The 25,958-nt window shown below is 48.6% G+C and overlaps 2 pseudogenes; both read left to right on the plus strand.

The window, feature by feature from the left end:
- Positions 1-373: 373 nt before the first annotated feature.
- On the plus strand, positions 374-8,104 carry LOC141944852 (polycystin family receptor for egg jelly-like; annotated as a pseudogene).
- Positions 8,105-17,764: 9,660 nt separating this feature from the next.
- LOC141944848 (polycystin family receptor for egg jelly-like) lies at positions 17,765-25,734 on the plus strand (annotated as a pseudogene).
- The last annotated feature ends 224 nt before the right edge of the window (positions 25,735-25,958 follow it).

Genomic DNA, 25,958 nt, shown 5'->3' on the forward strand with positions numbered 1-25,958 from the left:
GAGCCCTTCTCTCCAGCTCCATCTGCTGCCTCAGCTGTTCCGCGGCTGCTTGTTCTGTCTGTTGCATTTCTCCCCAGAGGTAAACGGGGGGTACAGGGTCGGGGGCTTAGCAGGAGGGGCAGACAGTGGCGCAGGCTCCCCCCCCTTTCCCGGAGGTGTGTTCACTGGAAAAACCTCCTCGCCTTCTGACTCCCCTGATAACTCCTCAGTCTGTATCCCACTCTCTGTAGTCTGTGTCCCCTGGAGGCCCTTCTTAGCAACATGCCATGGAGGCTGATCCCCCTGAGCTTGCGACAGCAGCACGAGCAACCTCCCCAGGGTAAGTAAATTCTCTGGCTTTCCTTTAAGCGCGACCTCAGTCAGCCCAGTCTTAAGATCCGACCACGTATCTGGTCTGAAAATACTGGCTGCATCTTTAAGCAGCCCCACTTTCATTAGATACTCTAAGCACTTCCTAATCGAATCCAATTTCACGGAAATCTTATACTGCTTTGATAGGACTTTCAGTACATTAACTACATCGTCCATGGTCACGACCATCAGGATGTGGCTGATCCTGCAGACAGGCCTCCTGCCAGGAAGCGCTCCTCCACCCGGGGCCTCCATCCTCCTCACCGTGCGATGCTCGTCAGCTTCCTGCGCTGCACCCGAGTGCTTCCACCACGACGTCACCGTGGAGATGTGCGGGCAGGAGATGAGGCTGCAGGAAGTACCGCTTCAGCAGCCAGGGAGGCAGCCCCTCTACCCTCCTCCTTCCCAGCAGCGAGCACCAAGACCCGCTGCCACCGACCGTCTACCCAACAGCCGAGCTGCGACAGGCCTGCGCCACCTACTACAGCTACCGCTTGACCGTGCGCTACAGGCACCACGGGCTCCACGTTGCCTCGGTCAGCATCGAGCAGATGCCTCAGATCAGCCTCAACCTCTCTCTCAAGGTAGAGCGTGACTTGCTGCATGTCCTCAGCATCGGCTCCAAGCTCCTTAGCGTTCCTCAGCAGCCCCTCGGCCTCTCCTGGAGGCTTCAGCCCCTCTCCCCGAGGACACTGGCCTACAGACTGGTGGACACGCAGGCCATAGGAGGTTGGCTCCGTTCCTATGGTTCCTTTACGCTGCAGAGCAACTTCTGTGCCGTTCTCACGCCTCAGAGCCTGGGTGAGATGGTGGTGGCCAGCATCTACTTCCACGTTGATGGAAAGAGGGTCAAGGAATCGACGGGAGAACTACATCTACTCAACGGTACCCTGACCCTAACGGCAGGCAGAGAACCTCCCATCCACGTCAACCTTCACCCAGGGAACACCAACAGCAGCACTTACACTTTCAAGTACAACCACGGAACGCTTTACACAACCGAAGAAAACGAAACCTCCATTTCCACAGATGGCCCTCACACGCGCACTGTGTTCTACCGACACAAGGAGCTCTCCTACTTACTCTCCGTAGAGTTTGTGGCCTTCCAGTGGTACAAGTTCAATATGTACCTTTACATCAATCAGAAGAGGACTCCAGCAAAAAGAGACCTTGAAGTCCACGTCTTCACCGGCAGCCGTCCTTCCTTTCTGCAAGGCTTCACCTACTTAGTGTGGTTTATCCCTGCACAACATCCGATGCTACAGTGCGCGTGGACCTTCCACCTGCAGCTTTTTGGACCGCAAAAAGACCGCCTCCTCCAGAACAGCACGTACACATACAACGACCACGTAAGAAACGCCACGCGTTTTGTCCGTCGCTCTGCTTTACCCTTTGATCCAGAGAAATACACGGGCTTTGTGGCAAAAGTGAACTGTAGCAGAAGTGCACGTACACCGGCTCTTTTAAGAGTCACAGTTAACAACTACACCGCAAAAAACATAGAAGCACAGGTGGCTTGCCGGAAGGAAGCCTGTTACATACACAGTGTGCGCATTCGGAGGCCTGCTCTTCATACCTCCGTCCTGCGCCGGAAAAAGGGGGCATCTTTTTTCCTCTTTGCCGACGTGCGACAATGCTGCAACGTTGGTATATCTATCAAACCCTTGTGGCGAATCTATTCTGTTAAGGACACAGAAACTATTCCGGACTGGACAAACCCAATCAACTCTTCTGGGATGTATGGTGTAGATATGATACACTTAACCGTTCCCAGTTTTACTTTAGATTACGGGCTGTATCTGTTTAATTTCACTGTTGCGATAACCCCGATTAGGACCTCAATAGTCCTCAGGGGCACAGATAAAATTTACGTTCAGATCGAGAGAAACGACCTAGTGGCAAATATTGTGGGAGGCATGTTCCGCACAGTGGGTTTTTCTGATAATTGGACTCTTGATGGCTCCGCGTCCTACGATCCTGACTCACAGGAAGGACTAAAAGGAATCACATTTACTTGGTACTGTACTAAAGAGGTGTCAGACTATGAAAACATGCAAGTCAGCCCGGGAAAGAGATGCCATCCGGCCCAGAGGGATTTGAAATGGCTAACACCCTCCGGTCCAGTTCAAGCAATGCCACCAGAATCCCTCCCAGGAAACAGCGTATACTACTTTCGTCTAGAGATTCAAAAGGATACAAGGAGGAGCTACGCTGACCAAACTGTAGATGTGCGGCCTGGCTCCCCACTCCTCCTGAACGTGGTATGCCTTGAAAACTGTGGTAGCACTCTAATTCCAACAGAGAGATTTATCTTGTCTGGAAAGTGCCTAAACTGTAGAACAACCAGCCAGCCAGTCTACTACTGGTCTCTTTTTTCAGAAAACTCTACAGAAGTTAGCTTTGACTGGTCTTCCAGAACCTCAACGGGGAGGTCTGGGGCTTACCTGTCTATAAATGCTCTGACATTTACAAAGACTGAACATCGATCCTACGTTCTCCTGTTAAAAGTAACTACCTGGGACGGGAGGTCCTCGGTCTACAGACACGCGTTTAAGGTGAATTCTCCTCCTAGGGCTGGCAAGTGTGCCATCAACCCACGCTGGGGTACAGCCTTTCTGACAAAATTTGTTGTTCACTGCAGTGGATTTTCTGACAGCAATTTACCTCTGACGTATAAAGTGATCGTAGCTTCCAACGTACCCCAAACGACCAAAATAACTTCTGTGGAGGAAAACACGTTTGGCACGATTCTGTACTTTGGTTATGAGCCCAGAACTCCTCCGTCTTTTCTCCCAGTCGGAGTGCCCTCTCAGAAGTACACCTTGAAGCTTTACGTCCAAGTCCATAATTCCCTTGGGGCGTTTACCCAAGTGAATTTATATGCCCGCGTGCAGAACCCAGTTAACAGCCGGCCACCAGCTGTTGTGTTTCACGAACTGCTGGCCTCAGTGAGCGGCTTAAGCGCGCCGATGACATCTTATCTCCAGACCGGAAATTATTTTAGTGCGGGTTATTTGGCTTATGTGGCGGCCTCAGTCTTAAACCATATTAAAGTCACACCAACTCTCCAACTCCCGAAGGCTCAGTTTCGGGAAAGCCTCATTGAAACAGTCCTGAATATTTCAGTTGAGAGCACAATGGACATCAACCAAGTAGTCGCTTCTCTTTCTCAAGTCACAGAGGAAGCTGACGAAGTGACCGTCAGATCGCAAGACCTCGCCATTAGGAAACTGTCAGAAGTAATGGGAACGCTGAAGGTACAGAGGAATGAGAGCCACTGGTCTGAGGAAGCAGAAATTCAAAGCAGTGGAATACTAAGAGGCTTGTCCAACATCCTGAGAGCTGCTCTTCTGCGCCACAGGAATGTCAACGTCAACGGAGTTCAACAAGTCTTCTCCATCATGGAAAATTTAATGGAGATCGTTTTCCAGGGCAAAGTCCCTGGCGAAACAGAAACTCTAATGGAAACAAAACACTGGAATATCACTCTGACGAAAGATGAAGCCTGGAACATTGCAAATGCTTTCTCTACCAGAAACACCTGCAGAAATTGCTTTTATCCCTCACTGAAAAAACGAAATTATCCTGGATTGCCCCAGGATGCTGTGATTTCCACTGCCGTTTTTGAGTTTGAGGAGAACCCCTTCCCTTGGTTAGGTTACGCATCAGAAATTGCAACAACGGTCTTGGGGTTCAAAATGGCAGAGACCAAGGCTAACGGGCATCTACTAGGGATCGTGCCTGAAGGAGCAGAAATTACTGTTGCTAGGAAAGATAAGGAATCTTCAACTTTTCAGCTAGCAATGGGACCTGATAAAACGCAAGCTTACACAACTGGAGGATTTAGTTTTGAAGTCAACAGAAACAGCAGGAGCATCTACATCCAGATCCTGACAAAATTAAAAGCTACTTTCAAGGTGCTAGTATTTACAGGCGCCAATGTCACGCATGCTCCTCCCATAGCCTCATTTTCTGCTTTTCACAACATGCCAACAGCTGCAAGCAAAAATGAGACAGCTAGCGCTGACTGTAACATTGAGGGCCCCTATATTATCTGTCTCCCAGAGTCACTGCTGACAGCCACAGCTCAAGGAAGTGGCACAGACACTCACAACATCTCCGTTGTCTTGCTGACGCCCTACGTCGTAAGGTACCAAACCCAGAGACTCGTGAGAATACACATTTTTAGCGATCAGTGCTTATTTCTGGATGGGATTCGAAGCCTGTGGAGAGAAGACACGTGCAGGCTTGGCTCCTTGACCAACTGGCAGAGGGTCCACTGTGTCTGCAATATGAAGCGGAGTCGCAGGCGTCTGTCCGTCCACGCCGCGTCAAGTGCGTCCACGTTCAACATCAAGTTCCTGGCAGCCAAAGTACTAGTTCCGCCCAACACATTAGACCTGGGAGAAACCCTGATAGCAGAAATACCTAAAAACCCAGTGACCCTCTTAACAGTGCTCTTTATTTTTGCCGCCTACTTTCTTTTGTCCTTCTGGGCCGTGAGAAAAGACAGGGCTGACAGAAGCAGGAAAAACATTATAGTTCTGCCAGACAACGACCCCTTTGATAAAGTGAGCTTTCTGGTCACTTTACACACAGGCAGTCGCTGGGGAGCTGGGACCAAAGCAGATGTCTTTCTTCAGCTCATCGGCCAGAACGGCACGAGTGACGTCCATTGTTTACGGCACCCGCATTTTTCACCTTTCCAGCAAGGAAGCGTCAATTGCTTTCTGTTAACTACTAAGAAGGACTTGGGAGACATTTGTTCCTTCAGGGTCTGGCACAATAACAAGGGCCCACCTCCAAGCTGGTTCTTAAGCAGAGCCAAAGTTGAGAACGTGACCACCAGGACGACCTGGTTCTTCATCTGCAGGAAATGGCTTTCTCTCGACAAGGGCGATCACCTACTAGAAAGGACATTTTCCGTCACAAACCCCGAGACACCTCTGCCCACAATCGACTGTTTTTTGATTAAACTTGCCAACAGCCTGACAGAGAGCCATCCGTGGTTCTCAATTTATGCTCACGTTCTCACTGGCACTTCCAGCAGGCTCCAAAGGTTGTCTCTGTATTTAGCAGTATTATTAATAGACTTGCTTGTTAACATTATGTTCTTTAACACTGACAAGGATGAAGAATCTCCAGTACACTTGAGGTATCTGAGATCAATAGCACTAGGAATTGAATGTGCTTTGATTACCATGCCTGTGGAAATAATTCTAACTGCCTTATTTAAGTACTCCCAGAAGAAGCCTTCTCCTCGTGACGTGGCTCAGACAGACCCAAAGGTAAATGCACCTCTCCAGGCTGGAAATCTTAAGAACTTGAAGGAATGTCTGCAAAAATTGTACCTTTCAGAAACTTCAGCGCAACCAAGGAATATTACTCCCTTGGAGAACCTTCCTGGTCCCAGCAGCTCACAGAGCCCGCCATGTTCCAGAAAGACAACGAGCAAGGGAGCTCCCCAAAACTGGAGTAATTGCGCCATTTCTGAAAGCGATGCGAATGTAATAGGAACAGAGGCGCAGACGACAGCCGTGAATTCCCCTCCAGTGGCTAAGGCCTGCCAGAGAAGGCTGCAATCAAATGCCAATATCCGTAATAATTACGCAGAAGAAAGGGGCAACTTTCAGGAAAAAAGGAAACCACTAAGCATTGGCTCCGCGCCCTTTCCCAAGAGACTGCACGTAGTTTTTCGGAGGTGGTGCTTCTATATCGCATGGGCACTAGTTCCAGCTGTCACGGGGCTATCATCATTTTTCATTGTGTCATATGGTTTGTCTTATGGCTATCAGACTTCAAGAGAGTGGCTTTTAGCATCTGCAACCTCCTTTATTGAGAAAGTGTTTCTCTTTTCAATTCTAAAAGCCATTTTGTTCTCAGCTATGCGTACAATTCATCCAAAAACCTGTGAAAACATCCCATGGTTAACTCTGGAAGAGTATTCTGAGACTAAGTTGGATAAAGAAATGATGAGCGAAGATGAAATAAGAGAGGTGCGCTCAAAACTTGCTGAAGTCAGGGGCAGCAAGCAGTATAAGCCTTTAGAAGCTGATGAAATTGCAAACATCTTGAAAAGGGCAAAAATTAAAGCCAAGGCATTTACTTTCACAAAAGGTTTCATCAGCCACCTTGTCTTTTTGATACTGCTATTAAATTTTGCCTATTCCACTGAGAACGCCAACAGTTTCCACTACAACCGATTCATCCACAACCAATTCTCTCCACGACTCTCCGGGGTACTTAAGCCGGAACATATCTACGTGTGGGTGAAAGACTTATTCTTGCCTTTGGTCCACAACGAAATGCAGCCAGCCTTCCTTCCCGAGAGCCGCTCCAAAATCATTGGTTTGCCTAGGATGAGGCAAGTGCGGGCTAAAAACACTGAGAAAAAATGTTTCCATCCTCACAGCTTCGTCAATAACTTTGTGATCAGTAAAAGCCACTGTCTTCACAAATACGGCAGGGACATCCCAGAGAAAGGTGACTATGCTGGCACCTGGACAAAGGTTGCCAACCAGTCTCTTTCCAAGGAGGCCAGCAGTTACGGAGGGTTCACCTACCACCAAAACAGAACTCCGTGGACATATTATTTACATGGAGATTTGCACACATATGGCCCAGAAGGATACGTGTTTTACTTTTTCCCTGAAGAAGGAAGACCTAATTCTACGACAAGGCTGGACACTCTCCAACAGAGCAACTGGCTTGATGAGAACACGTGGGCTGTGATCATTGAACTGACTACATTTAACTCAGATGCAGGCCTCTTTTGCACCCTCTCAGTCATATTTGAAATGTCTCCTTTTGGGATGATAAAGCCAAGTTTGTCTGTGCACTCCTTTGCACTCCCCATCTTTCATCAGCAAACTAAAGCTCAGATGTTTGTGGCTGGAATTGTTCTTGCCTTCCTGTTCGTTTACATTGCAGATGAGCTTCTCACCATAGGCCGAGAAAAAAAAGATTACATCAAAAAATTTTCCAACATAATCAACTTTGGCTTAAAATCAGCATTCCTCCTCTCTGTTTTTTTACAGATCATAAAGTTTAAGGTGGGAGACGATATAGTGAAGTTTTACTTACTTCACCCAAATACTTTCATTAATTTTCATGCAATTTCTCATTTAGATCAGATTTTAAGGAATACGACAGGCTTTTTAGCATTTCTTGTAGTTTTGAAAACTCTGAAATACGCTCAGTTCTTTTATGATGTGCGCCTGGCACACAGATCCATCCTGGCAGCCCTTCCCAGGCTCTCCTCAATGGCCCTCGTGGCGGCGGTGTACTTTTTTGCATTTACAGCTTTTGGCTACCTCGTGTTCGGGCAGCATGAATGGAATTACAATAACATGATTCACTCAGCTCAGACCATATTTTCTTACTGTGTCTCAGCGTTCAGAGATACCGCATTTCCATCCGACAGGTTGTTGGGTGGCCTGTTCCTGGCTTCTTTCATGTTTGTGATGATCTGTGTCTTGATCGAGCTCTTCCAAGCTGTTATTATGTCTACCTATGGAGAGGTGAAACAACCCGTATATGAACAACCATCTGAAGAAGCGCAAGTGGCTACTTTTGTATTGCAAAGGCTCAGAAGGAGCCTTTTTTACCTTCTGATCTGTAAAACAACCAAACCCAGTGAGACTGATCTATTTTACAGTGTACTTTAAGGGCAGCCTGAGAAAAGACATCAGCACATTTAGGGCTCAAAACCAGCAAAATAAATGGAAGAAAAAAGGTTCATCTTGTCATATGAGCAAGGAAAGATTTTTGTGTTCAAGACCACCTTTACTCTGTAATACTTTTCAAATAAATTGCAAATAAATTGCAAATAAATAAATTATTTACCTCTAAGACTTTTTTAACATTCAACCCCTTAGTAGCGATTGTGCTCAGATTTTCTCCAGACTATTCTCCAGTCTAAGCCTGCCTTGGCGCAGCTTGAGGCCATTCCCTCTTGTCCTGGCGCTTGTTCCTTTGCTCAAGAGACTCATCCCCCCTCTCTGCACCCTCCTTTCAGGGAGTTGTAGAGGGCCACGAGGTCTCCCCTCAGCCTCCTCTTCTCCAGACTAAACCCCCCCAGTTCCCTCAGCCGCTCCCCATCACACCTGTGCTCCAGACCCTGCACCAGCTCCATTGCCCTTCTCTGGACACGCTCGAGTCATTCAATGGCCTTTTTGGAGTGAGGGGCCCAAAACTGGACCCAGTCATCGAGGTGCGGCCTCACCAGTGCCAAGTCCAGGGGTAAGATCCCTTCCCTGTCCCTGCTGGCCACGCTAGTGCTGATACAAGCCAGGATGCTGGTTAATGGTTGGACTGGATGATCTTCAAGGTCTTTTCCAACCAAGATGATTCTGTGATTCTGCAATGTCAGCCAACACTACTGCCAACTGTCACTTCCACCTGTGGTAGCTAAACCTCTTCACACTCCTTTAAATGGGATGACAGTGGACTTACCCCCTGGCGAACGTGTCCAACGCTGCTACGTGAAGCTTCTCCCGCTCAGTCAGTGGCTGAGCTTTTGAAAGCGTCATCATCGTCCTCATCGCACCATCCAGCTCCTTGTTGAGCCGCACTGAACTTCCAGTGCCAATCAGCTCCAAACCATTAGCAATGACGTGTCCCACTGCTACGGAAAACAGCATGTTACAAGCTCAGCTGTACAGCACGACATCCCTCTCTACATAAACACGAGGAGGGGTTGTTTATTTTAAACAAGACCAACTTGTAGTCACAGCGGTCCAGGACTCTCATAAGCCAAAAGTGCTTAGAGGCTTTTCACGACAGCCATTTAAAAAGAAATGAAAAGAAAAACCCCCCACAAAACCATCGCAGCCTGCTCTAGGTTCTGGAGAAGTTCTACAGAATTGTGTAAGCCACCACCTTCCCCTTAAGTGAGTTAAACACCAGGTACTGTCCAGCACTTTCCATGCTAAGAATTAAAGGTTATACTCACTAAAATTTGGATCCGCTGCTTTTAACTTGGAGAGACTTCCCTCAATGCCTCCAAGGCACTCATCATTGGCCCAGGTTGCATACTGTAAGAGAGACAGAGGATTGAGAATCCCTGATGACACTGGGCTTCTCTTCATGCTCCCAGGCGTTTAAAACTCAAAAAGTAAGCAAGGCAAACGGCTAAAACACAAACTTTACATGCAGAGAGAGTTAGCGTAGTAGGAAAACAGAAAAACTGTTTTCTTTAAGGTAGTTTGGCCACCAGCAGAAGTAATAACCATGGATTTCTATGTGGTTTATGTCAATTGGTTGATTTTCCAGTGTCAAGTAGGATGAGCACACCGCCTGAGGTTTTCCCCACTGCTGCAGCATCCGGCATCACCCTCTGCTACCAGGGTTTTCTGCTGCCGCTAACGGCTGAACCCCTGATTGTGAGGCTCTCCCAGCTGGTAAGAAATTTAAACACCAACTACAGCAAAGACTGTTTCATGCGCGAGTTCCTTCAAATCACGTTTTCTTACGCTTTTCGCTCATACCTGGGTCAGCACAGCGTCAAATAGTTTACAGGCTTCATTGCTAGTCGTGGACAGGACAAGTCCAGCATCCCGCCAGGCCTGCAAGACAAACAAATACAAACCCGTTCATTTTACACTCGCTTTCCAAACTGTGCCAACAGATTTTCAAACTGATGGTGTTCTGATATTTTCATCAACTGTGATTTTTTTTTAAAAAAAAAAAAAAGGCTGGAAGGACAATGTCAGCAGACACACAAACCCTTTGTGCAGTTGTAGGTACCTCTGAAGACTCGATTAGTTGGGGTTAGCAGTGGGAATAACGAAGCAAAACTTATAAAGCGTATACAGAAGATCTTGATGGGTTATGCGTCTCATAATGAGAGACCCATTCTTAATTCATTACAACTCAACTTTGGGCTTAGTCCCTCTGCTGCAGACACACCACATGAGAGACATGGTAAAATAAAACCCTGGGTTTTTTATAAGTGAAATCAATACCTTAAGTAACTTGCAGGCCAAACAGCCTGGCAGAGCAAATCCACCAAGTCGCTGGAGTTAAGCCAACAAAGAATTTGGACCACAGGCTTGTACACAAGCCTTACAAAAAGGAAGAACATGGGCATTTGATAAAGCTGAAATGCAAACCACAATCAGGCTGCCGTGGTTTCTTAAGAAGCTATGTAACACTGAGGTCCTACATTGTCATTGTAGTAACTGAGAAAAAATGATAAGAGACCAATTTGGTTGAAGTTAGCATGCAAGGCCAAAAACACCCCACACCCATTACTATCTGCCTTTTCATAATATCTCCATGCTACCATGGCAAAAGCCTATTGGCTATACAGTTGTTTTTCACAAATGTGATTGGTGGTTAGTTGCCAACACTTGTGTTCCCCTTACTGCCTCAGACTTGTTTGCAACATTCATTCATCTACCTGTCTCGTCTTCTCAAGGGCACACCGGAATCTTGTCAAGGTCGAGCTCTTCTCCAATCAAGTTGCCGGCAGACCACCTGCCCTCCCCGAAACTCCACCTCCTGCCTAACTGCTGGAGACTGAGGAGAGTTCATGAGGCAGATGTGCAGTTTACTTAATGGTGGAGTTAAGCTGCAGCAGCTACAGCACCCAGGCTCATGGTTGCCTTTGCGACTGCTCTCTTAAATAACTCGGGCAACAAAATGAAAAAAACAATGCCTATTCCAAAATGCTTAATTTATTCATGTGGGCGTCTACAGCAAAAGGGCACGGCACCTCTAGTTGCTTGCAGGCTTCTCCCCGCCCCCAGGATGGCCACAAAGACTGTCATCTCACAAGCTGAGGTGCTTCCCTTGGCAACCTATTCAGATCTTTTTAATAACATTTGGGTTTATTTCTCCTAATCACTCTCCATTCAGCGTTCTGATACCGCACCCATCACAGACTCTAAGACTGTAATACAGCTTCTCAAGTTCTGCTGGTTTTGACTGGGATGCAGTTAATTTTTTTCCATATTAGATTGTATGGGACTATATTTTGGATTTGTGCTGGGAACAGCGTTGGTAACACGGGGATGTTTTGGTTATCGCTGGGCAGCGCTTACACAGAGCCAAGGCCTTTTCTGCTCCTCACAGCACCCGCAGCAAGTGGCTGGGGGGGCACAAGGAGCTGGGAGGGGACACAGCCGGGACAGCTGACCCCAACTGACCCCAGGGACATCCCAGATCACAGGACATTGTGCTCAGCACGTAAAGCTGGGGGAAGGTGGAGGAAGGGGGGGATGTTGGGAGTGATGGCGTTTGTCCTCCCAAGTCACCGCTATGTGTGACGGAGCCCTGCTGTCCTGGGGATGGCCGAGCACCTGCCTGCGAGGGGGAGTGGTGGATGAATTCCTGATTTTGCTTTGCTTGCGTGCACAGCTTTTGCTTTCCTGATTAAACTGTCTTTATCTGAAACCACAAGTTTTCTCACTTTTACCCTTCTGATTCTCTCCCCCATCCCACCAGAGGAGGGGTGAGCAAGCAGCTGTGCGCTGCTTAGCTGCTGGCTGGGGTTAAACCACGACCCAAGCACAGCTTACATTCAGCACACCAAATACATTCCTGTTTAAGCATACACACAGTCGAGGAGCTGCCCCAATCAATTCAGCATAATTTTTATTCCAGTACACAGAACCTACAGGATAGACATAAAAAATGACCTGGGGCAAGGCAATTCAGACCCCTCCTAATGGAGGATTAGTCACACGGGTGCTGCAAGAATTCAGCTCGTCTTACTTTACACTTTAATATATTTCCTGGTTCTAATGACCCAACTGTCAAAAATTTTAAGTAACCAGGGAAAGACATCTTTGTTAATATATCCTAAAGCTTTCCCACTGTGATTGGATTAAAGGCTCACATTCCAGCAGCTCAAGCACTTGAGTGTTCAAATTACAAGCCTGAAAGGCTAGACCTGAATATAAAATTACAAATTTTCTTTACAATTCATACCATATCCAGAAACAGGGTAAAGAGAAAAGTCAAGAGGGTGGCAAGGTTAAGCCTGCTGCTTACAGGTTACCTTTCAAGCTGCCCTGTACACAGGCCAGGAACCACTTTCATTACCAGTCAGCAAAAACAAGCTCCGTTTGAAGCAGCTCTCTTTGCCGCCGCCCGTTTTGCACAACGGCTTGAGGTACTTGCCAAGTAGAAAATGTCATCCCATTCTGAGGAGATTTGTTAATGCTAAGATTCATAGGAATGAGAACATCTGTGCATAAACATCAGAAAAAAACCAGCAGAACTAGGGTTAGTAAAAAAAAAAAAAAAAGGCCTGCATCCATCCCTAAGGACACTGCTGATCCAGTTGAGGTCCACGCTATTTCCATCCACTCTAGAAAGCCTCTGCTCTGCTACGGCTACAGCCCACGTAACTCACCACTCAGTGGAAAACTCCCCCTCCAGCAACAAGAGGATGGCAGCAAGGCTGCATCACATCACGTACGCCGCTACTCTTCCTGTTAGCGCAGCACGACAAGCGGCTGCAGGGAAGAACCACACCGTAATAGCTGCTGACTCCTAAGAGACCTAAAAGATCTGCTCCAAACCTAGTCTGTTGTTGTCAGCCAAGAACCAAAGAGCTGCTGGGAGCACAGAAAAGCCAGCACCTCTCATCCCCCGGGTCACACACAAGTGGTCCTGCCCAGACTTCTTGGGATGCTCATGTCTCACGGCTTGTCTGTGCTCAGGTTATCAGACTGTGACTAAAGAAAGCCATGAGAGAGGGAGGGTGAGTGGGTAAAAACCAGCCTGGGGAGTTTGTAAAACAGTTATCCCCTCCCCTTCTCACAGAGACTGCCTTTGAGTTGCACCAATTTCCCACAACCTTCCTCTCTAACTCCAGAAGACTCTTCTCTGCGATGCCTCCTGGAGGAGAGCGCCATGGCCTTGGCTCTTCTTACTGCTTCCTGGCAAGACCAAAGCCTTGACCTTTCTCCCGCTTTATGATAAGCGTTAGTCATGGGATCTGGTGACCGTTTAGTTGTATTTTTTTTTTTTCCCCTGCTAGAATCCCAGCTGGCTCTGAGAAATCTGCTCTTTTCGGGTTGCTATTAGCACATCCTCTTCTTACTCGAGTAGCAGCTCTCCAGAGCTCTGGTGCTTATGACGCTTTCAGAAAACCTTCAAGACTTCTTTTTTTACCTCTCCCTGCCTAATTAACCAAAAAACAGCAACAAAACGAGTGTCAGAGAGAATGAACTTCATTGGGAAGAAAGCAGGCAAATGACTAATCAGTAACTAGCTGCTGCAGACAGATTTTGAGCCCTTGGACTTGGGGCTGGTTTAGAGTTAAAAGAAGGCCTGACCTGCTTTTGAGGCCCACAGCAAGGGTAAGCGAGGGCCTGTGGGACCAGCCTGCGCTATGACTGAGACACAGCAACGTTCAGAGATGGGTTTTCTGCCCCAGTTGCAGGGAAGGGTGCAGCGACTCATCCCCATTTTCAGATCCTTAGCCCACCTGAAACCCACCCCCAGTGTAAGGCTACTGGGGGGAGTCGTGGTTTGAGCTCAGAGGGCAACTGAGCACCATGCACCGCTCACTCCCCCTTCCCCGCAGCGCTGAGAAGGGGAAAATAAGCAAAGATGCTGCTCACCCCCCGCTGCCTTGAGCCCCAGCGCTGAGAAGGGGGGAAGCAAAAGACCCCGGAATTTGAGATAAGGACAGGGAGGGATGACGTCATCCTTGCAGGCGCAGGCAAAACCCAGACTTGTTAGGGGAAGAAAAAAAAAGCAGAAACTTAATACAGACACTAGCAACAACAGTTAACAGACAGAGTAGGGCCATGAGAAGCATTACCACACCTTGAAAACACCTCCCCCCCACCCCTTCCTTCTTCCCGGGCTCAGCTTTGCTCCTGATATTGCGACCTCCTCCCGCAGGGGTGCAGGGGCAGGGAATGGGGGATGCGGTCAGCCCCATCGCTTCTTCCACCTCAGGGAGGGGGAAACTTCTGGTGTCCCTCTCCTGTCCCAGCGCGGGGCCCCTCTCACAGGAGACAGTCCCCACAAGCCAACTCCAACACGGGTCCCTCCCACGGGCATGTGGGTCACCCCCCATGCGTTGCAGTCCTCCCAGCACTGCACTACAACAGCGGGGGCTTCTTCCCACGGGGTCCCGGCCTTCTTCGGCCACAGTCACCTGTCTCAGTGTGGGCCACAGATCGGTCCCTGCCTCCGCAGACCCCCATGGGTGGCGGGGGGGATGGCCTTACTGTCTCTCCACGGGGTACAGGGGAGTCTCTGCTCCGATGAACCTCCACCCCCCTTCTCCTCCTTCCTTCCACTGACCTCGGTGTTCACACAGACATTCTCCTCACAACTCCTCCCCACAGCTCCCACCTCCCCTCTCAGCTTCCCCTTAAATAAGTTACAGCAGAGGCGCAGCTAATCGGCCCGGCCTTGGTGCAAAGTCGGGCTCGACCTGGAGCCAGGGGAGCTTCGAGAAGCTCTTCACAGGGGGGCACCGCTGTAGCCCCCTCCCCTGCTACCAAAAAGCCCCGCCACTCGCTCAGCCCGGGACAGGGGGCAAAGGGGGATGAGCCCCAACAGACTCCTCACCACACCGGGGCCGGCTCTCCGCGCCCTTCCGGCAGCTTCACCCGCCCTGCCCCGCCCCGGCTCGGCTCCCCTCAGCAGCCCCCTCCCAGCCCGGCTTTCGGGCGGACCCGGGGCTCCCTGAGCGCCGGACAGAAGCGGGGCGCCTCACCCTCCCCGTCCGCTCCGTCTCAGACCAGCCCTCACCTTGCAGTCCCTCAGCGGCGCCATGATCCCCCACAGCCGCCCCGCTGCCCTCGGCCGGCGGCTCCACACCGACCGCCGCTGCAGGGGGAGGAACCGGGGGCGGGGACACGCCCCCTCCCGCGGTGGGCATGGCCGAGCCCGGAGTGGGCGTGGCCGGGGAGACGACGGGCAGGGGGCGGTGGGTGGCGCCGGAGTGACGGTGGGCGTGGTCAGATTGGCTGTGGGCATGGTCAGGGCCGCAGTGGGTGGGGCCGGATGGGCGCCGAGCTCACCCACGCGTTGCCCCGCGTTACCCTGTGTTACCCCGCGTTGCCCCTCGTTACCACTGTTACCTCACGTTGCCCCGCGTTACCCCGAGTTACACCGCGTTACCCCGCATTACTCCACATCACTCTGCCACCGAGGCGAGCGCAGCCCCGACGCAGACACGTTTTACGCAGATTATTTGCTCCAAAGACGTTGTTTCTTGTGTCTTTAGGTACATCCCCACCTGCCCTGCTTCTGAGGGTAAGTGCCTTGCTTCCACCCGTGATGGGGCGGAGGATGACAAGTCCTTGGCTGGGAGACACCCCAGCTGCCGCCCGCCTCTTACAGGAGTTCACCACACTGGGTATCTCTAGGCTCGCTTTACTAACAGCTCCGAGTTGGGCCACCACCTCTGTGAGTGGCCACAGCTGACAAAAAGCGCCCTCTCTATAGAGGATATATAGCAACATAGTGTATCAAAACAGACTTCTTTGGAAAAAACAAATCTTGTAAATAATTTTTCAACATTTGAGAAAATATTGTTGGAGAACTAGTGAATCCTTGTGGTAACCGGGTCCAAGTTAACTGCTTCCCTTGCCACGTGAAGGCAAACATTGATTGGCTTTCTTCCGCAACTGGAATGCTAAAGAAAGCTCCTGTAACATCAAGCACCGTGAAATACTGTGCCCAGACTGCAAGCTGTGCTAAAATCAGACCAGGATCTGGGACCACAGGATGTGAAGCAATTACATGTTCATTTACAGCTCCTGAATCTTGCACAGATCTATATTCAGGATCTCCATCTTTATCTACTTTATGTTTACTAACCGGTAAAACTGGAGTATTATAAGGACTATGACATTCCTGCAAAATTCTTTTTCCTAAAAAATGTACAATTTGGTTTTTTATACTGGGAATGGCCTCATTTATAATTGGATATTGCCAAATTGGAGGAGGAGTCCCTCCTTTTGTTTTTATCACACTTGGCTCAGCCGATTTTAACCATCCCACTTCATCTCCCGATGTGCTTCAAAGCGCTCTGGGAATTGCAGCCAATTCAAACTGTGTATCATTCAAATCATTTTGGTTTTGACCTCCCAATTCAATTCTTTTTGAGCCCATTAAAATCAACTGAATCCCCGTTGGAGCCAAGGAGATAAACGTACCAAATTCCTGCAAAAGGTCTCGTCAAAGGGGTAGATAAATATCTTCTCTCTTCCCCTACTACTGCCCGTACTATCATTCGAAATCTGGGGAACTTCAAAATTCAGTACAGGCCCAAAAGGCAAGTAGGGGAATTGGGAGAGATCACAAATTGACCCCAAACCAATTTCTTATCCAAAATGATACCGTTCACCTTTGCAGAAATCTGAGCGTGCTCCTCTACCTGGAGTCCAACGGGTCCCCTTGTTCTTTCAGTTCCCAGAGAAGACGAGTATCACTTCTTTCACTGGGAGTGAGGCCGAGGAGGTCTGGCAGGTGGAGATCCTCCTTGCTACAGCCAACAACCCCATTTCTCTTTCTCTCTCTTTTTGCTCTCGCTTTTTCTCAAGTTTTAACTTTTCTTCTTGCTGCTTTTGCTTTCATCTCTCCCGTCAAAAGCAAAAGCAGCAATGCTCAAGACTTTACCTAATGTTTTACCTTGCCAGCCTGGCATGAGTTTCTACAAAAACACTAATAGCTAGTGGCTCTTGGAAATTGTCACGGGTCATACCCCCATCATTAAAGTGGCCTTCAGTCGGCCCTAGTAATCACCCGCGTGCTCGTCGGATCTTTGTCTGCATTCCAAAGCTTTTGTCCAATTAGTTACTCTCTTACCTTTTTGGAAAATCTTTTCCCTTGTCTCTGCCTGAAATAGTTCTCCTAATAAAGTTTTCATATCATTCCAATCAGGGGTGTAAACAGTGACAATTCCCAACAACAGCTGAGCGCATTTTGCAGCATCAGCTCGTCAGCGAGGCGTTTTTGCCTGCCAAGCTACTAAATCCCCTTGCTTCCAAGGTTCATGTCCCATCACTCCTGTTACCGGAGAGACGTCGGTGCCTGCACCAGGGCCCGCTCTAGGGTTTGGGCTGGAATCCAAACGCATTGGATACATGCCAGTACTTCTAAAAGGGAATTCGGTTTCTTCAGCTTCAGGAGCTGAAGGAAGTAAACTCCCTTTAGCTTTTATCAAAGAGGTTTTCTTTCTTTGTTGACCTCTATTATACCAAATATACCAATAATCAATAATCTTGCCTAGCTTTGCATTACCTAGCTTTTCTAAGTTGCTTAAACTGTCAATATTGTTCCTAGAGCACCTGTGCTCTATTAATTAAACCTATAAACCAGTATCTATTTATTAATTATTCCTGCTAATAATACTATCCTAAGAGAAAAGAGTTTTCTAAAGCTTGTTCCTTTTACACCACCAACAGGCTGCACCCCGGTAGCTGCTCTCCCTCCTTCACCTCATACCGCAATGACACTGCTCCGTCTTCTCGTCCTTCTGCTGCTGGGCATCTGGTCCTGGGGCTCGGCGGCCCCCTTGCCCCGTCTCTGGCCACCACCCCTGCTAGTCACCTGCTCGGGCCCTCACGGGCAAGTCTCTCAACAGCGGGACAGCGAGCGCTGGGTCTCGTGCCTGTGGAACAGCACCATGAACCTGCGTTACCAGCCCGCCCCGGGCATGAGAGCAGAGCCAGAGGGGAAAGACGGTCGGCTGCCACCCCCACCTCGCTGCTTCTGGTCCTTGAACTCGACTCAGGTGACAAACACCTCGCGCTGGTCGGGCCAGGTGACGCTGCAGACAGGCCTCCTGCCAGGAAGCGCTCCTCCACCCGGGGCCTCCATCCTCCTCACCGTGCGATGCTCGTCAGCTTCCTGCGCTGCACCCGAGTGCTTCCACCACGACATCACCGTGGAGATGTGCGGGCAGGAGATGAGGCTGTTCGTGCTTTGGCCGCAGACGCGCCTGATCCCCGCGCGGCAGCCGGTGGAGCTGGGCTGGTGTGCGCGCCTCAAGAGCGCCAGCTGGAAGTACCGCTTCAGCAGCCAGGGAGGCAGCCCCTCTACCCTCCTCCTTCCCAGCAGCGAGCACCAAGACCCGCTGCCACCGACCGTCTACCCAACAGCCGAGCTGCGACAGGCCTGCGCCACCTACTACAGCTACCGCTTGACCGTGCGCTACAGGCACCACGGGCTCCACGTTGCCTCGGTCAGCATCGAGCAGATGCCTCAGATCAGCCTCAACCTCTCTCTCAAGGTAGAGCGTGACTTGCTGCATGTCCTCAGCATCGGCTCCAAGCTCCTTAGCGTTCCTCAGCAGCCCCTCGGCCTCTCCTGGAGGCTTCAGCCCCTCTCCCCGAGGACACTGGCCTACAGACTGGTGGACACGCAGGCCATAGGAGGTTGGCTCCGTTCCTACGGTTCCTTTACGCTGCAGAGCAACTTCTGTGCCGTTCTCACGCCTCAGAGCCTGGGTGAGATGGTGGTGGCCAGCATCTACTTCCACGTTGATGGAAAGAGGGTCAAGGAATCGACGGGAGAACTACATCTACTCAACGGTACCCTGACCCTAACGGCAGGCAGAGAACCTCCCATCCACGTCAACCTTCACCCAGGGAACACCAACAGCAGCACTTACACTTTCAAGTACAACCACGGAACGCTTTACACAACCGAAGAAAACGAAACCTCCATTTCCACAGATGGCCCTCACACGCGCACTGTGTTCTACCGACACAAGGAGCTCTCCTACTTACTCTCCATAGAGTTTGTGGCCTTCCAGTGGTACAAGTTCAATATGTACCTTTACATCAATCAGAAGAGGACTCCAGCAAAAAGAGACCTTGAAGTCCACGTCTTCACCGGCAGCCGTCCTTCCTTTCTGCAAGGCTTCACCTACTTAGTGTGGTTTATCCCTGCACAACATCCGATGCTACAGTGCGCGTGGACCTTCCACCTGCAGCTTTTTGGACCGCAAAAAGACCGCCTTCTCCAGAACAGCACGTACACATACAACGACCACGTAAGAAACGCCACGCGTTTTGTCCGTCGCTCTGCTTTACCCTTTGATCCAGAGAAATACACGGGCTTTGTGGCAAAAGTGAACTGTAGCAGAAGTGCACGTACACCGGCTCTTTTAAGAGTCACAGTTAACAACTACACCGCAAAAAACATAGAAGCACAGGTGGCTTGCCGGAAGGAAGCCTGTTACATACACAGTGTGCGCATTCGGAGGCCTGCTCTTCATACCTCCGTCCTGCGCCGGAAAAAGGGGGCATCTTTTTTCCTCTTTGCCGACGTGCGACAATGCTGCAACGTTGGTATATCTATCAAACCCTTGTGGCGAATCTATTCTGTTAAGGACACAGAAACTATTCCGGACTGGACAAACCCAATCAACTCTTCTGGGATGTATGGTGTAGATATGATACACTTAACCGTTCCCAGTTTTACTTTAGATTACGGGCTGTATCTGTTTAATTTCACTGTTGCGATAACCCCGATTAGGACCTCAATAGTCCTCAGGGGCACAGATAAAATTTACGTTCAGATCGAGAGAAACGACCTAGTGGCAAATATTGTGGGAGGCACGTTCCGCACAGTGGGTTTTTCTGATAATTTGACTCTTGATGGCTCCGCGTCCTACGATCCTGACTCACAGGAAGGACTAAAAGGAATCACATTTACTTGGTACTGTACTAAAGAGGTGTCAGACTATGAAAACATGCAAGTCAGCCCGGGAAAGAGATGCCATCCGGCCCAGAGGGATTTGAAATGGCTAACACCCTCCGGTCCAGTTCAAGCAATGCCACCAGAATCCCTCCCAGGAAACAGCGTATACTACTTTCGTCTAGAGATTCAAAAGGATACAAGGAGGAGCTACGCTGACCAAACTGTAGATGTGCGGCCTGGCTCCCCACTCCTCCTGAACGTGGTATGCCTTGAAAACTGTGGTAGCACTCTAATTCCAACAGAGAGATTTATCTTGTCTGGAAAGTGCCTAAACTGTAGAACAACCAGCCAGCCAGTCTACTACTGGTCTCTTTTTTCAGAAAACTCTACAGAAGTTAGCTTTGACTGGTCTTCCAGAACCTCAACGGGGAGGTCTGGGGCTTACCTGTCTATAAATGCTCTGACATTTACAAAGACTGAACATCGATCCTACGTTCTCCTGTTAAAAGTAACTACCTGGGACGGGAGGTCCTCGGTCTACAGACACGCGTTTAAGGTGAATTCTCCTCCTAGGGCTGGCAAGTGTGCCATCAACCCACGCTGGGGTACAGCCTTTCTGACAAAATTTGTTGTTCACTGCAGTGGATTTTCTGACAGCAATTTACCTCTGACGTATAAAGTGATCGTAGCTTCCAACGTACCCCAAACGACCAAAATAACTTCTGTGGAGGAAAACACGTTTGGCACGATTCTGTACTTTGGTTATGAGCCCAGAACTCCTCCGTCTTTTCTCCCAGTCGGAGTGCCCTCTCAGAAGTACACCTTGAAGCTTTACGTCCAAGTCCATAATTCCCTTGGGGCGTTTACCCAAGTGAATTTATACGCCCGCGTGCAGAACCCAGTTAACAGCCGGCCACCAGCTGTTGTGTTTCACGAACTGCTGGCCTCAGTGAGCGGCTTAAGCGCGCCGATGACATCTTATATCCAGACCGGAAATTATTTTAGCGCGGGTTATTTGGCTTATGTGGCGGCCTCAGTCTTAAACCATATTAAAGTCACACCAACTCTCCAGCTCCCGAAGGCTCAGTTTCGGGAAAGCCTCATTGAAACAGTCCTGAATATTTCAGTTGAGAGCACAATGGACATCAACCAAGTAGTCGCTTCTCTTTCTCAAGTCACAGAGGAAGCTGACGAAGTGACCGTCAGATCGCAAGACCTCGCCATTAGGAAACTGTCAGAAGTAACGGGAACGCTGAAGGTACAGAGGAATGAGAGCCACTGGTCTGAGGAAGCAGAAATTCAAAGCAGTGGAATACTAAGAGGCTTGTCCAACATCCTGAGAGCTGCTCTTCTGCGCCACAGGAATGTCAACGTCAACGGAGTTCAACAAGTCTTCTCCATCATGGAAAATTTAATGGAGATCGTTTTCCAGGGCAAAGTCCCTGGCGAAACAGAAACTCTAATGGAAACAAAACACTGGAATATCACTCTGACGAAAGATGAAGCCTGGAACATTGCAAATGCTTTCTCTACCAGAAACACCTGCAGAAATTGCTTTTATCCCTCACTGAAAAAACGAAATTATCCTGGATTGCCCCAGGATGCTGTGATTTCCACTGCCGTTTTTGAGTTTGAGGAGAACCCCTTCCCTTGGTTAGGTTACGCATCAGAAATTGCAACAACGGTCTTGGGGTTCAAAATGGCAGAGACCAAGGCTAACGGACATCTACTAGGGATCGTGCCTGAAGGAGCAGAGATTACTGTTGCTAGGAAAGATAAGGAATCTTCAACTTTTCAGCTAGCAATGGGACCCGATAAAACGCAAGCTTACACAACTGGAGGATTTAGTTTTGAAGTCAACAGAAACAGCAGGAGCATCTACATCCAGATCCTGACAAAATTAAAAGCTACTTTCAAGGTGCTAGTATTCACAGGCGCCAATGTCACGCATGCTCCTCCCATAGCCTCATTTTCTGCTTTTCACAACATGCCAACAGCTGCAAGCAAAAATGAGACAGCTAGCGCTGACTGTAACATTGAGGGCCCCTATATTATCTGTCTCCCAGAGTCACTGCTGACAGCCACAGCTCAAGGAAGTGGCACAGACACTCACAACATCTCCGTTGTCTTGCTGACGCCCTACGTCGTAAGGTACCAAACCCAGAGACTCGTGAGAATACACATTTTTAGCGATCAGTGCTTATTTCTGGATGGGATTCGAAGCCTGTGGAGAGAAGACACGTGCAGGCTTGGCTCCTTGACCAACTGGCAGAGGGTCCACTGTGTCTGCAATGTGAAGCGGAGTCGCAGGCGTCTGTCCGTCCACGCCGCGTCAAGTGCGTCCACGTTCAACATCAAGTTCCTGGCAGCCAAAGTACTAGTTCCCCCCAACACATTAGACCTGGGAGAAACCCTGATAGCAGAAATACCTAGAAACCCAGTGACCCTCTTAACAGTGCTCTTTATTTTTGCCGCCTACTTTCTTTTGTCCTTCTGGGCCGTGAGAAAAGACAGGGCTGACAGAAGCAGGAAAAACATTATAGTTCTGCCAGACAACGACCCCTTTGATAAAGTGAGCTTTTTGGTCACTTTACACACAGGCAGTCGCTGGGGAGCTGGGACCAAAGCAGATGTCTTTCTTCAGCTCATCGGCCAGAACGGCACGAGTGACGTCCATTGTTTACGGCACCCGCATTTTTCACCTTTCCAGCAAGGAAGCGTCAATTGCTTTCTGTTAACTACTAAGAAGGACTTGGGAGACATTTGTTCCTTCAGGGTCTGGCACAATAACAAGGGCCCATCTCCAAGCTGGTTCTTAAGCAGAGCCAAAGTTGAGAACGTGACCACCAGGACGACCTGGTTCTTCATCTGCAGGAAATGGCTTTCTCTCGACAAGGGCGATCACCTACTAGAAAGGACATTTTCCGTCACAAACCCCAAGACACCTCTGCCCACAATCGACTGTTTTTTGATTAAACTTGCCAACAGCCTGACAGAGAGCCATCCGTGGTTCTCAATTTATGCTCACGTTCTCACTGGCACTTCCAGCAGGCTCCAAAGGTTGTCTCTGTATTTAGCAGTATTATTAATAGACTTGCTTGTTAACATTATGTTCTTTAACACTGACAAGGATGAAGAATCTCCAGTACACTTGAGGTATCTGAGATCAATAGCACTAGGAATTGAATGTGCTTTGATTACCATGCCTGTGGAAATAATTCTAACTGCCTTATTTAAGTACTCCCAGAAGAAGCCTTCTCCTCGTGACGTGGCTCAGACAGACCCAAAGGTAAATGCACCTCTCCAGGCTGGAAATCTTAAGAACTTGAAGGAACGTCTGCAAAAATTGTACCTTTCAGAAACTTCAGCGCAACCAAGGAATATTACTCCCTTGGAGAACCTTCCTGGTCCCAGCAGCTCACAGAGCCCGCCATGTTCCAGAAAGACAACGAGCAAGGGAGCTCCCCAAAACTGGAGTAATTGCGCCATTTCTGAAAGCGATGCGAATGTAATAGGAACAGAGGCGCAGACGACAGCCGTGAATTCCCCTCCAGTGGCTAAGGCCTGCCAGAGAAGGCTGCAATCAAATGCCAATATCCGTAATAATTACGCAGAAGAAAGGGGCAACTTTCAGGAAAAAAGGAAACCACTAAGCATTGGCTCCGCGCCCTTTCCCAAGAGACTGCACGTAGTTTTTCGGAGGTGGTGCTTCTATATCGCATGGGCACTAGTTCCAGCTGTCACGGGGCTATCATCATTTTTCATTGTGTCATATGGTTTGTCTTATGGCTATCAGACTTCAAGAGAGTGGCTTTTAGCATCTGCAACCTCCTTTATTGAGAAAGTGTTTCTCTTTTCAATTCTAAAAGCCATTTTGTTCTCAGCTATGCGTACAATTCATCCAAAAACCTGTGAAAACATCCCATGGTTAACTCTGGAAGAGTATTCTGAGACTAAGTTGGATAAAGAAATGATGAGCGAAGATGAAATAAGAGAGGTGCGCTCAAAACTTGCTGAAGTCAGGGGCAGCAAGCAGTATAAGCCTTTAGAAGCTGATGAAATTGCAAACATCTTGAAAAGGGCAAAAATTAAAGCCAAGGCATTTACTTTCACAAAAGGTTTCATCAGCCACCTTGTCTTTTTGATACTGCTATTAAATTTTGCCTATTCCACTGAGAACGCCAACAGTTTCCACTACAACCGATTCATCCACAACCAATTCTCTCCACGACTCTCCGGGGTACTTAAGCCGGAACATATCTACGTGTGGGTGAAAGACTTATTCTTGCCTTTGGTCCACAACGAAATGCAGCCAGCCTTCCTTCCCGAGAGCCGCTCCAAAATCATTGGTTTGCCTAGGATGAGGCAAGTGCGGGCTAAAAACACTGAGAAAAAATGTTTCCATCCTCACAGCTTCGTCAATAACTTTGTGATCAGTAAAAGCCACTGTCTTCACAAATACGGCAGGGACATCCCAGAGAAAGGTGACTATGCTGGCACCTGGACAAAGGTTGCCAACCAGTCTCTTTCCAAGGAGGCCAGCAGTTACGGAGGGTTCACCTACCACCAAAACAGAACTCCGTGGACATATTATTTACATGGAGATTTGCACACATATGGCCCAGAAGGATACGTGTTTTACTTTTTCCCTGAAGAAGGAAGACCTAATTCTACGACAAGGCTGGACACTCTCCAACAGAGCAACTGGCTTGATGAGAACACGTGGGCTGTGATCATTGAACTGACTACATTTAACTCAGATGCAGGCCTCTTTTGCACCCTCTCAGTCATATTTGAAATGTCTCCTTTTGGGATGATAAAGCCAAGTTTGTCTGTGCACTCCTTTGCACTCCCCATCTTTCATCAGCAAACTAAAGCTCAGATGTTTGTGGCTGGAATTGTTCTTGCCTTCCTGTTCGTTTACATTGCAGATGAGCTTCTCACCATAGGCCGAGAAAAAAAAGATTACATCAAAAAATTTTCCAACATAATCAACTTTGGCTTAAAATCAGCATTCCTCCTCTCTGTTTTTTTACAGATCATAAAGTTTAAGGTGGGAGACGATATAGTGAAGTTTTACTTACTTCACCCAAATACTTTCATTAATTTTCATGCAATTTCTCATTTAGATCAGATTTTAAGGAATACGACAGGCTTTTTAGCATTTCTTGTAGTTTTGAAAACTCTGAAATACGCTCAGTTCTTTTATGATGTGCGCCTGGCACACAGATCCATCCTGGCAGCCCTTCCCAGGCTCTCCTCAATGGCCCTCGTGGCGGCGGTGTACTTTTTTGCATTTACAGCTTTTGGCTACCTCGTGTTCGGGCAGCATGAATGGAATTACAATAACATGATTCACTCAGCTCAGACCATATTTTCTTACTGTGTCTCAGCGTTCAGAGATACCGCATTTCCATCCGACAGGTTGTTGGGTGGCCTGTTCCTGGCTTCTTTCATGTTTGTGATGATCTGTGTCTTGATCGAGCTCTTCCAAGCTGTTATTATGTCTACCTATGGAGAGGTGAAACAACCCGTATATGAACAACCATCTGAAGAAGCGCAAGTGGCTACTTTTGTATTGCAAAGGCTCAGAAGGAGCCTTTTTTACCTTCTGATCTGTAAAACAACCAAACCCAGTGAGACTGATCTATTTTACAGTGTACTTTAAGGGCAGCCTGAGAAAAGACATCAGCACATTTAGGGCTCAAAACCAGCAAAATAAATGGAAGAAAAAAGGTTCATCTTGTCATATGAGCAAGGAAAGATTTTTGTGTTCAAGACCACCTTTACTCTGTAATACTTTTCAAATAAATTGCAAATAAATTGCAAATAAATAAATTATTTACCTCTAAGACTTTTTTAACATTCAACCCCTTAGTAGCGATTGTGCTCAGATTTTCTCCAGACTATTCTCCAGTCTAAGCCTGCCTTGGCGCAGCTTGAGGCCATTCCCTCTTGTCCTGGCGCTTGTTCCTTTG

This window comes from Strix uralensis, chromosome 5 (genome assembly GCF_047716275.1).
Source record: "Strix uralensis isolate ZFMK-TIS-50842 chromosome 5, bStrUra1, whole genome shotgun sequence".
Classification (NCBI taxonomy): Eukaryota; Metazoa; Chordata; class Aves; order Strigiformes; family Strigidae; genus Strix; species Strix uralensis.